The 12,581-nt window shown below is 49.4% G+C and overlaps 1 long non-coding RNA gene across 1 annotated transcript; it reads left to right on the forward strand.

The window, feature by feature from the left end:
* Nucleotides 1–5,800: 5,800 nt before the first annotated feature.
* Nucleotides 5,801–6,976, forward strand: LOC137465793 (uncharacterized). The gene is made up of 3 exons (XR_010994835.1): nucleotides 5,801–5,909; nucleotides 6,256–6,373; nucleotides 6,751–6,976. It is a non-coding gene; the product is annotated as an uncharacterized lncRNA (long non-coding RNA).
* The last annotated feature ends 5,605 nt before the right edge of the window (nucleotides 6,977–12,581 follow it).

A 12,581-nucleotide genomic window follows, 5' to 3' on the forward strand; every position in this document is an offset into this window, starting at 1 on the left:
CATCAAGGAATGGCACTGCTCCTGGGAGGGAAGTGTTTCCCAATTAACAGGCCCAATAGAGACCAAGGAAATTAATCTGTAGACTCAGTGGAGCAATTCCTTAGGTACCTGTGCACCTTCCTGAGTCAGGGCAAGAACCCTCGAGGGCTGGTGCACTAGGAAACCCTACCCCAAACAAACACGTCTGAATATCCACCAGAGGAGAAAGGAGAGATCTTGGAGACCCTTAGAAAACAGCATTCCACTGACAAGCCCTGGTTGATGTGCTCACCTTCCCCTAGGCTGAAGCATTACTGCCATTGTCCTTCTCAGAAAAGGGCTTGTAGTGGTTCCTTTGCTGCAGCTTTACCACAAAGATTGACCTGGTTATGTACAAATTCTTCTTAAAGCTGTCCTTTGGTTTATTTTTCTGGTTCTCCTGCCTCTGGTACTGTCTGCTCTCCCATCCTTTGTCCAGTTCTTGGAAACATTTCTCACAAGCTTTAAACTTCTACAGTAGAGACACTTGATCTCTTCCTTGCTCTCCTTTCAAGATATGCTCAGCTAGAACAACTTTTGTCCCTTTGGCTCTATCCCCAGTAGCTTATTCCTGACACAGCAGGAGGGCCAGGATGCTGCATTATTTCTGCAGCCATTTTGTCATGGCTGCTGGGAATTTTGGCAGGGATGTGGTGTGGCTTAGAGTCTCGGTGCTCCCTGTGCTTGGAGCGTTTGAAGCCTGTTCCTAAAATCAAAATGGGAACTTGTTGATTTGTGACATTTCTTCCTGGGATGTAGTGTTTAAGTAAATTAATTTGCCTGGAAGGTGCACCTCTCAGAGGTTTGTCTCATGGGTGTCCCTTCCCTGAAGCATGGAATCTCCTGCCTTCCTCCATCCCCTCCCTGCAGGAAATACCAGATACAAAGTAAAAGGAGTTCATCACAGGCTCTTACACTATTCATTATCTTGGGGAAAACATTCAGAATATATGAGTAAAGCCTTGTAAATGATGAGGAATCCTGAGAAGTGAGAAGGAGCACTGCATCCTGCCTTTCCAAGGGGAACCTGGGCTGCTGAGAGTTCCTGCCGTGGTGTAAGAGCTGTTAGAAGGAATGAGAGTAGAACCCGCTCCCCTTTCCCTGGAAATTGCTCCCGGGGTTACAGGTTCTGGCAGCAAGTTGGCTAACGAATGATGTGGTAATGCTGCTGGTAGATTTTGGGGTACAGATGCTTCTTCATCGCACCAGGACCTGGCTCATGAATAAACTGTCTGCATCTTCAAACACCTTGGCTAGAGCAGCAGGAGTTCCTTTTACAGCTGTGAACAGCAGCCTGAACTTTGCAGCCCCAGCAGAGCTGCAAAGCCCCTCTGTCCGTCCCCAGTCACTCTTGTATCACCTTTCTACTGAAATGAGCTTTGTGTGAACTCTGCCCAGGTTGGCATCCCTCTGCTCCTGGCAGGAAATGGATACTTCAAACAATTTGTATTAGTTCCACAGAGGAGTTTGGGAAACTCCTGTTCTTCCTTAGCAAGAAAAAAGTCTTGGTTTTGTTTTAAAACAAAAGCTTATTTCAAACTCACTTTGGAAGTGACTGAGTTTCTGTCGGTGGACATAATTTTAACACTTAGAAACAATGAAAATTTTGGGTTTGTTCTAAAGTAACAGCTTATTTCAAGCTCATTTCTGAAAGAACTGAGTTTCTCTGTGCTTTTAATTAAACCACCGAGAAACAGAATGTATGGAAATAATTAACTTTTATCAGGACTAGTAAGTATTGGGGTAAAAAGAGTAAAGCGGTGACAGTATTCTTTATGAAAACATTCTCTAAATTCAGTGTCTTAGACAAGAAAGAAAAAACCTCATCTCCAGTCTCCGGTGCACCTGCTGTCACAGCAGATCCTCCCCTCTGCCACAGTCTGCAGGCACTGATGTGCCTGTGCCACTCCCCTTCCCACAGAAACCCACAGCAACCTCTTGTCCCCAGGGGATCAGGCTGGAGCAGTGGCTGAAGGAGAAAATAGTATGTCTTTGTTGGGCAGCAGTAAGTTGAGTCTTTTGGGAAAAGGCACAGTTGGTGATGCACTAATTCAGAGCAATCCGTATTTTGCATTTGACATGGGAGAAACTCCTCAGACAGCCACCAGAAATAATACTTGCTTAATAGTAGTTATTAGGTGGTTGACAGTTTTCCATTTATATTTGTGCTTTTAGATGAGATCTGATTTGTTGAAGGATTTGGTGTTTGGAGCTTTGAAGGAAAACATTTTTGTTTAAGATATGATAGACATTTTAATTTTTTTTAATAATATGTTTCTGGGCTCGTGTGTAGAGATAAGAACATAAAAGCCTTGATAGAAATACTTACAAAATTGGCCTGAAATACTTCTTTCCTAGTGTTTTGATGATAGGAGCAATACTCATGTGTTCTAAGCAAGTCATGTTGGAGGTTGTGAGGTACCAGATGCTACACAAAGAAAAAGCTCTTTCTAGAAAACTGATTATCTGAAGGGGGGAGGCAGGGGAAGGGAAGGCAACAAAAGTGACCTCAGTGCCTTGCCCATCAAGTTTGTCAGGAATGTGGGGACATCCCAGACCTATTATACCTGCCAAGGTGCAGGCCTGTGGATCCCACTTCTTTGTTTTACACCCTAATTTCTCTTCCCCGTGTTCCTGCACTGGAAGGAGCAGACACACAAAATCAGAGAACAAGCCCTGAGCAGGGAACAAAGAGCAGCTCTTGAGGCTAATTTGTCTGGGTCTTACTGCGATCAGCTTTTGGTGCTGATGCAGAGCTTTTCATACACAAGGGCTTTTCAAAGGTTGGAGATGCAAATAGGTAGAATGTCTTCCTCAATGCGCCTGCAGCCTTTGAACTGCACCTGACAAGAACAGCCCAGGAACGGCCCCGCCCAGTGCGGCTGGGCGCGCGCGGGCCCGAGCGCAGCGCCCCCCTCAGGCCGCGCGCCGCCGGCGCAGCCGCGGCCGTTGCGCCGGGGCCGTTGTGGCGACAGCCGGCGAGCGGCGCCATGGCGGAGCTGCCGCTGCCCGCCGGGCTCAGAGCCAGCGCCTTCCCCGCCAAGCTGTGGCGCCTGGCGAACAGCCCCCGCGTCCGCTCCGTGCGCTGGGACAGCCGGGCCCGGGGGCTGCTCATCGACCGCTCCCTCTTCGAGCGGGAGCTGCTCAGCCCGGGCGACGCCCAGGGCCCGGCCCCGCACACCTTCAGGGCCACGCAGTTCCGCAGCTTCGTGCGCCAGCTCTACCGCTACGGCTTCCGCAGGGTGCCGGGCCGGGTTGGTTCAGCTGCGCCGGGCGATGCCGGGGCTTGGCTCCACTACAGCAACCCCAGCTTTCGCCGCGACCGCCCCGACCTCCTGCTCCGCATCAGGCGCCGGAGCGCGGCCAACAGGCAGCGGCCGGCGGCGGGGCGGGAGGGCCGCAGGCGCCCGCCCCGCGGCTCCCAGCAGCTCCCCGGGGCGCGGCCGCTGCCGCACGGGCGGGACGGGCGCAGTCGCTTCAAGCCGCTCTCCAGGGAGCGGCCGCCGCTGCCGCCCGGGCGCCCGCCCAGCGGCTTCCTGCTGCTGCACAGGGAGCGGACGCTGCCGGACGGGCGGGAGCTGCGCAGCCCCCGGCCTGGCCGCTTCCAGCCGCCCCCCGGGCAGCGGCCGCTGCTCGCCCGGCGCCCGCCCTGCGGCTTCCACCTGCTGCACAGGGACCGGCCGGTGCCGGCCCGGCGGGAGGGGCCGAGCCGCTTCCAGGAGCTCTATGGGGAGCGGCCGCCGCCCGCCGAGCGGGAGCTGCTGCGCATCCCGCCCTGCGGCTTCTTCGGTTTCTACGGGGAGCCGCTGCTGCCGCTCGGGCGGGAGGGGCCTCGCAGCCGCTTCCAGCAGCTCTACGGGGGGCAGCTGCCTCCCATCGACCGGGAGGTGCTCAGGATCCAGCCCTGCAGCTTCCAGCAGCTCCACAGGGAGCAGCAGCCCCCAGCCTACGACCCGCGAGGTAGGAAAAGAGTTGTAGCCTTGCTTTTCCCCAAAAGGTCATGAAAAGTGACTGTTTGAAGTATTTTTCCACAAGGCTCTGTCATTCTCGGCCCAAAATTCTCAAGCTTATTTAGAAGGGGCACCTAGAAAGGCAAAAGATTCTCTGCCTGGTTTTCCTGCCTGCTTCCTGTGATGGTTGATCCAAGGCAGCAACAGAGATCAGTGTCCCAGAGCCACGTTGTGGAGTGTGACCAATGTCTTTGGATTCTTGCAGCCACCTCGGGCACTTCAGCCCCCAGCGCTCCACCTGGCAGTGCAGGTTGTGCATCATCTACGGCCTCCGGCTCAGCCTGGAATGCACCTGGTGAAGAGCAATTGCCACCAGTGGATCTTGGCTTTGCCGTGGAGCAAATGATCCGGGAGATCAGGAGATCCCTGCCTGAAAGGTCTCCCTCTGCTCAGGTAACCCATTGGAGGGGAATGGAAGAGGCTGGGCTGAAAGCTTTGGAACGCTGTTACATGGAGAAGGAGAGTAACCGTATCCTTGATGTGATTCCAGCAAAATACTGAATGATTTTTAGTTTTCTTTTTTTTCTATTGTTCTTTCAAGGGCAATATGAATGTTGCCCCTGAGTCTTCAGGAGGGGAGCCTGCGAACCGGGCTGCAGCAGAGGAAACTTCATCTGGCACCGAGAGCTGCGAGAACAGTTCCCCAGAGCCCGAGGAGCCTGGTAAGGACAGAGCCCCCCCCGTTGGTTTAGAGAGGTGCGAGACGGCTGCTCTGAGCCTGTCTCTGGCAGGAAGGGAGACGAGAAGAGTTGAGTTCTTGTCTGCAGGGTTGGTGTTTCCTGGTGCCTTTAGTTCAAAGGCACATGCACAACCTGCCCGAGCCCTGCCCTCCATGCTTCGCCAGAGGCTTGGGCACTGAGTCCTCTGCTGTGGCAAGAGAGCAGGGAATAAACCTGACCTTGTGGGAGTTGTGCCACAAAGCTGGGTGTCCCAGTCTGGTTCATACCTCAGCCCCCAGCAGCCTTCAGCCATTTCAGTGAGGACTGTGGTCTCTCTGTCACTGGGACTGTCTGTGTTTCAAGCTCTCGTGGGTGCCATTTGCACTGTGGGTGCTGAGACTTTATTAGAATACTTAAATACTTTACACAGTTCCGTTTTGAAAACTTGGAAGGATCCCTGTTCTTTATAGAGCAGGCTTCAAATTGCCAAGTGACAGTCTGCCTTTCAGGCCATCTTTTAATGTCCCTGATAGAAGGACAGTTGGTGCTCAAGGGGCGCTTGCACAAGGGCCAGTATTGTCTCAGTGTTCCCTTTGCTTCCCAGATCCCGTGTGATCAACGTGTCCAGGAGGGCTGCCCTGTGCACCAGGAAGAGACAGAGGGAGAACCTGTGACCATTGGGCAGGTAGAATTCCTCTGTCTCTAGTTATATTTCTAGATGTGTATTGCTGTATTTATTGATATACGTAGTTGTATTTATAGGTTTATGTAGTTATATTTATCTATCTATATAGACAGAGATTTGTCTAGTTAATTTATTTTTAGTTTTAGGTGTATATATTTATATTTTTAGATATGCAGTTATAGTTGTAGATGCCCATAGTTGCATTTATACATGTGTATAGTTACATTTACATATCTATAGTTATATTTGTAGATAGGCCTATTTATATTGATATATGGGGGTTTAGTTACCTAGATTGGTATCTGTATAGGTGTAGGCCTCTTTTTAACCTCTTCCCCCGCTCTGCTTCCTCCCTCACCTCTTGCTTTTCCCCCATGCCCCCTGTGTCCCCTCTCCCTGTGCTGGGTCCGAGCTGGCGGCCGGTCCGAGCTGGCGGCCGGGCCGGGCGGAGCAGCAGTTCCAGCCCCGGGTGTCCCTGGAGCGGTGGGAGCTGCCGGTGGCCCCAGGCACTGTCCCCTGAGGAGCTGCTGAAGGACGGTGAGACTGAGGGGGCTGAGGGGGCGGTGACGCTGAAGGGACGGTGACCCTGAGGTGCTGCTGGGGCTGAGGGCTGTGGGGCAGCCGAGGGCGATGGTGGCACTGAGGTGACAGGGAAGTGGCACAGGCCGAGGGGTGGCGGGTCTAGGGGGACGGGATGGGTCAGAAGGGACTGAGGGGCTGAGAGGACTGTGAGGGGCTGAAGAAACTGAAGGGGGCTGGGGGTTTTCCGAGAGCATGGCGGGGCTGAGGGGATGGAGGGGGCCGGCAGGGAGCACAGAGGGCTCCGGGACTGCAGCTCTGCCAGGCCTTGGAACCAGTTGCAGAGCCTCCGCTTTTGCCACAGCTGCAGTGAAGACCTTGAGGACAGCCGGAGACTGACGGGAGCCAGCAGGGAGAAGCTGAAGGCCAGCAGCAAGAGCAGGGAACGGGGACCTGCTGCTGCCACGCTGGAGAGAGCCCGGGTGAGGCCACAGGGCCGGGGAGGCAGGGTGGGGCTGAGGGTGGCGTGGGCTGTGGCCGTGGGCACTGCCCGGCGGGGCAGCAGCGGGCCCTGCCCGTGCTGGGGCTGCTCAGCGCAGCTGCCCCGGCCGGCACAGGGGCTGTCCTTGGGCAAGGCAGCTGTGCCGGCAGGGCCCGGGAGCTGTGCCGGCTGTGCCGGGCTGCCGGGGCTGCGGGACAGTCCCGCCGCGGCTGCGCTCACCACAGCCTGGCCCGCTCGGCTGCTTTTTCTTTCTAATCCTCCTGGGGAGGCTCTGAGATCTTCCCTTCCCTGATGAAAGTGCAGCTGCTGCCAAGGAAAACGTCCCCATACTGACTCAGTGCTCCCTTTGCTTCCCAGCTGTGCCATCTGCCGTCCCTGTCCAGGAGAGCTGCTCTGCACGGGAGGAAGAGCCCGAGGGAGAGGCTTTGAAGATGGGGCAGCTGGGATCCCTCTGCTTGCTGTTCTGTTTAAAGATGTATGGGCTTGCACCTAGACAGGGATTTTTATATAGATATGTACATATGTAGGCTGCTATTTGTATAGGAATATTTCTATATGTCTGTTGTATTTATGGATGTATGCTATGTATATATACATATATGTTCTATGTGTATATTTGTATCTTAGTGTACATGTCAGTTGTTATATCTGTGTTTAGTTCTGTTTCTTATGTCTACAGTTCTGTTGCTATCTATGTCTGTTGATGCAGCCAGAGGTATATGGCTCTTTAAATAGGTATTTTGTTATTTGTCTCAGTAGATGCGTCTATTTTTATATTTTTATATGTATATTGATCCATTTGTGTGTGCAATTATTTTTACCTATGTATCCAGATGTATGGCTGTATATTTGTACTGATGCATTTGTATGGATATTTAACTTGGTGGTGATATTTGAATATTCATAGATAGGTTTGTGTTATATATCTCTTTGTATTGTATAAAATATGTAATATTTAATTTATATTTCCTTCTGTAGATTCTTATATTTATATATGTATTTATATACATTTTTCTGTATATATGTATTTAGTTCTATGTAAACATGTATGGAGATCTATAATTCTGTAATTCTATTGGTTGAGTTCTTGGTACAAGGTTACTTGGGGAGGGAATGCATAGTTTTGTATTTCTATATGGGCTCTACACTTGTAGAAATATGTAATAAATTAAGTTGTTAAACACGTAATTGATCTTTGTGTATAGTGAGTTGCTGTAGAGGTTGGCAATAAATGAAGTTTTATTAACTGAAGTTGGTATTTGTATATTTTTACCTAGACTGGTTGTAATAATCTAATAAATTCCTGGTTTTAACCTAAATTGAGATTTGTATAGTTCTGTATTGTCAGAGTGGGTGTAGCAATTTGTAATAAATGACATTTTCCAATGGATGAAATGGATTCTCGTGTGTTTGTCGATCAGCAGTGCGGCTGTAGCAATCTGCAGGAAATGCCATTTGTCAACTGCAGTGGGTGTTTTGTGATTTGTGCCACCCAAAGCCAGGAGCAGATGTAAATGCAGGAGGATTTTGGCCATGAAAATCTCCAGCCATGCCCAGCACATGCCCCACTTGCACTCAGGCTGGGCAAGGGAAGGGCAGATTTGGGATGGCAGCAGAGCCACACATTGGCTCAGAACTCACTGCAAAGGCCTGCTGAGGAGACTCCGGGACTCCACTGGGAGTAGAACTCCGAGCAGGAGCCACCCTGGCAGCAGAAATCATTCACCATGAAAAAAAGAGAGCAAATGTGGCAAAGCAGATGTGGGGATGCTCTGTGAGTCTGATAAAATGCTCTCAGTCACCGCTGCCTAGGCACGTCTCCTGCAAAAAATATTTTGTTAAAAACTGAACACCTCCCATGAAAGATAGATTGCGCTTTCCCCTTCACTTACCTTGCTGTGCAAGTGGAGACACTCTGTCCTTCTCACTGAGAATTTGTGCCCCTCAGCACCTGACATTAACTCAAAGATTATGTACTACCACTTGGCACCATAAAGGAAAAGAGCCCTGCCCTCGTGACAGTGTTTGCAAAGTCTTCCCTCCTCCTGTCCCCACATGTCCCAAACGGAACCATCCCCTTGCTGTCCAAACTGTGCCTGGGGTGACTGAGGGCTCCAGGAGCTCAGGAGGGAGCAAGAGCTCTGCAGGTGGAAGCTTTTGCAAAGCTTCCTGAGCATCAGTAAACTCTGGCTTTGCCAGGCTTCCCCTGGAATGTTGTCCTACTCAAGAATGATCTTGGAGGACACTGTGCCTCCAGCTCACTCAAGTAAAGTTTGTTTTCTTCAAGGCTTGAATAGAGGAAAATGAAAATTGTGATTGCTAGAGTGAAATTTGGGGTTTGGTGCAGCTGGGTTTGCTCCATTCTTTATTGTGGAAAGTAGGGTAAAAGCTTTAAATTCCCAGCAGAAGCTGACTACCAGCCCACACAGACCTGAATGAGGCCCAGGTGTGCTTGTTGCACGCTGGTCCAAGGGAAAAGCTGGAACCAAGTCCCCTTTTATTGCAGATGGAGCCTGTCTGTACTGTTGTCTCCAGGGCTGTCTGTGGTAAGACACGGCAATCCAGCCAGGAACTGTGGCTATGAGAGTTCCAACAGCAACCTGCTTCCCCAGAGTGAGGGACGAGGCCAGCCCAAAAGCCTGAAAGGTGTTCTGGGTACTGGAGGAGGCCAGGCTGTCCTTGTGCAGGGATGGCCTTCAAGGGGGACCTCCCACCTTGTGCTGCTGACAGAGGGCAGCTGGTGGCCTTCCACAAAATGCTTCTTTTGTCCAGCTCTTTGAAATGTTCCAGCCAGCAACAATTCCTGCTGCTCACACCAGCCCCTTTCCACACCAGGAGGATTTTTTTTTTTTGTGTAAGCAGCCTGACAGCTCAGTGGCAGGAGAATAAAATACTCAGCTGAGTGTTATCAACTCTCTGCCAGAAGCTGCATCCTCAGCCCCTTATCTCTTCAGTTGTGTCAGACATGGAGGAAGCGGCAGGAAATCACTGATCCTGGAAGGGAAAGCAGAAGGAGGAGTGTTGCCTTGATTTCTCATGATTTTCTAAAGCCTTCTGAGTTTACATTCTTGTAGAGAATTTTCTCAGGCAACTTTCTGTAAACAACCTCTTGTTTTGCATTCCTTCATAGAGGCAGAGAAATTTGATAGACTGGTAGTTTGTCCAGTGTAGTTGGAGAGGTGGGACGTTCACCCTCCAATCCACTGGCACCTTTTGAAAACTAGAAATGATTGGAGTCAGAAGAAATAAATTAGTCTCTTCATTGTGACCAAAGCTGAGTGAGACGTTTTTCCTTGTGTCCTCGGGTGACAGAGGAGAGGCAGTGGCTGCTCCCTGGGGCCTTGGGAGCAGTGAGAGCAATCCAAAATAGGATCTCTGATGGGCTGTGGAGATAAGAGTGACCAGCCAGCAATGCTCTGTGTGAGACTGGAGCCATCTGTGAATGTGAGCATGGAAAGCTGACCTTGCAAAACAGAGAAAAAGGGGTCCTTGGGTGTTTGCCACAGCTTGGAGGGGCTCTGAGTCACCTGCTCCAGTGGAAGGCGTCCCTGCCCATGGCAGAGGGGGCTGGATCTAGAGGGTCTTTAAGGTCCCTTCCAACTCAAGCCCCTCTGTGAGTCTGAATTACAAACCCACGATGACAAAGAGAACTCAGCAAACCTGCGTCCCGCTACATTATTGGAGGCTGCCGTAGTCACTTGTGTCACCTGGGGACTGGTTTGTATCTGGAGGAATTTTCATGGTCCCACAGTCTTTAGGTGTGACATTCCTGGTTTAGGGCCCCAAAAGATGCCAGAAGAGATTATTTGCAAGCAGAGAATTGGTTAAGCTGCCTGTGAACCTGATGGGAGAAGTGTACTCATGTTATTGCAGTGTTTTTGCTGTACAGGTAATATTTTGTTTCCATTTGGAATCTGAAATGTTCTTGCACAATGCTTGTATATGCATAAATACTGGCTGTAAATCCTAATTCCATCTTCACGCAAGGATGTGTACTCCATCAGGAATATTTAACACGGAGCCATATTAGCTTTGGCCTTGATGGTACGGGTTGCTTAAAGTGTGTGATGAGTAATGGTAGCTCTAACAAATATCCCTCTTGTTAATTTGTGCTGGGGAAGATGAAATAGGATAACCTTATAAATATGATTGCCTGGCAAAAGATTTGGAAAATCCAGACATTGAGATGAGAACTAGACTTGAAATAACAAGCCTTGACTACTGAATAACTGGAAAGCAATAGTATAGCCAGGTTGAAAGCAATCCCCCCTTCTGATTAAACAATGCCCTGTACCTGCAGATAGGTCCAAAGGTCAAATGGAATGCTCTGTCTCACCCCCAATGTATGGTTCATCCCACACCTGTGACCCTCCCCTGAAGTATCAGGTATCTGGGACCCCATTGGCCCAAGTCCTGTTCCAGCCCACCTTGAAGCCCCCTGATAAGGTGTGCCCGAGGGACCGGACGCTCTCTTGGACCTTCCCCTGGTACCCTTACCTGGAACCCTTGTTCCCTCTCTCTCCCTCTCCCTCTCTCCCTGGGCCTGCCATGAGTTGCGCCTGGCAACTCCAAGCAGGGCCTTTCATCCCTTTTAATAAACCACATCTTCTAAGACCTGACTTCAGAGATCTCTCATCCATCCAAACCATCCTGGAGTCCCGCGCTCTCTACAAATTTGGGCCTGTCCTTTATCAACCCTGTTGCATAGAAATCACTGTGTTTTAATCCCTGTGTTAGCTTTCACCATCCCCTTGCTCTTCTGAAAAATGGCTCAGAATGCTTCTGTTTGCTTCTGTATTGCTCCATTTTGTTGACATGTAAGTACTGCTGTATTTGCCAACAGAAGCCGTGCAGCATGGAGGGAGATGCTGTCTTGGAACCACATCCAAGTGACCACAATTGCTTGAAAAGGAGACTTACCATCACTGTCACGAGCATGTGCAGGAGGTGCTCTGGCTACTTGGTGTCCAATTCAACCCCAAAAAGATTCTATCCTGAGAAAGTATTTTTCAATCTAAAAAATGTTTTCATTTTAAGAAACAAGGAACTGCACAACACTGAAATGGTTGTAGTTGCAAGGAAAAGCTGTTACAAATATTGGTTTATAACATAAAGGAAGGAAAAATCTTTCGTTAAAAAAAAAAAAAAAAAAACTAACAAAGAAAGATCTATGAAATAGTAAAATAAAGAACAACCAAAAAACAGCCATAAACCAAACATGCACCCATCCACTACCATCACTCTCCAAAACAAAAAGAATTCAACCAACCAAGGTTCCAAACCCAACCTAAAACTAAATATATCCAAGGAAATAGGTACTAATAGAAAAAAAAAAAAAACATTACTGTAGTAATTTTAAGCCCTGTGCTAGCTTTCACCATCTCCTTTCTCTTCTGAAAAAAGTCTCAGAAAACGTTTTTCTTAGCGCTAGTTTTAATGTTCCCTTATTAATGCTTTTTCTCTTCAAGCCAGGTCTCCTAAGCTCTCAGAGATAAGCATTATACCCTTGGTAGCTCAGCTACCTCAGGTGGCATAAAGAAGCAGGATGGCTCCTGTGACAGTGTTGGAAACCAAAAGTTTTAATAAAAGGCAAAATAAAAAAGCTCTTTACCGAGAAAACCCGAGCCAGGGCAAGAGGTTCTTGCTCCTGCTAAAACACTTCACAAAAGCGATGAACTCTTTTGTTCTCTTCTTTTTCTAGGGAATTGCTTAGGTGGGACTTTTTGGCTCCTGTCCAATTAGCTATCCTTAAGTTTGAGGTGAAGTCCCCAAGGTCCTATGAGGTGTCTTTTAACCAAACTGAGGAGAAAACCTTCTGGGCTTTTTATCTTTTTAAGGAGACAAGGGGTAACTTGTTTACTCCGTCAACAGGGGGCACATTCCTACGCCTGATGTTTATATTTAAGTGTTGTTTGCCTACAGAAGCCATGCAGCATGAAGGGAGACGCTGGCTGGGGACCCACATCCCAGTGACTGCAATTGCTTGAAAAGCAGACTTACCCGCAGGAACAGGAGCTGGAGCAGGAGGTGTACCACCAGTTTTGGGTTCAAAGTGAGCTTGCAAAGATTCTGTTTGGAGAAAGTAACTTTTAAAAAGTAAGGAAATGCAGAATACTGGAATGGTTATGGTTGCAAGGAAAGGCTATTACAAAATGTTAATGGTTTCTAATAGGAAGAATGGGAAAGGA

Source organism: Anomalospiza imberbis, unplaced genomic scaffold (assembly GCF_031753505.1).
Source record: "Anomalospiza imberbis isolate Cuckoo-Finch-1a 21T00152 unplaced genomic scaffold, ASM3175350v1 scaffold_110, whole genome shotgun sequence".
NCBI classification, from domain to species: Eukaryota; Metazoa; Chordata; class Aves; order Passeriformes; family Viduidae; genus Anomalospiza; species Anomalospiza imberbis.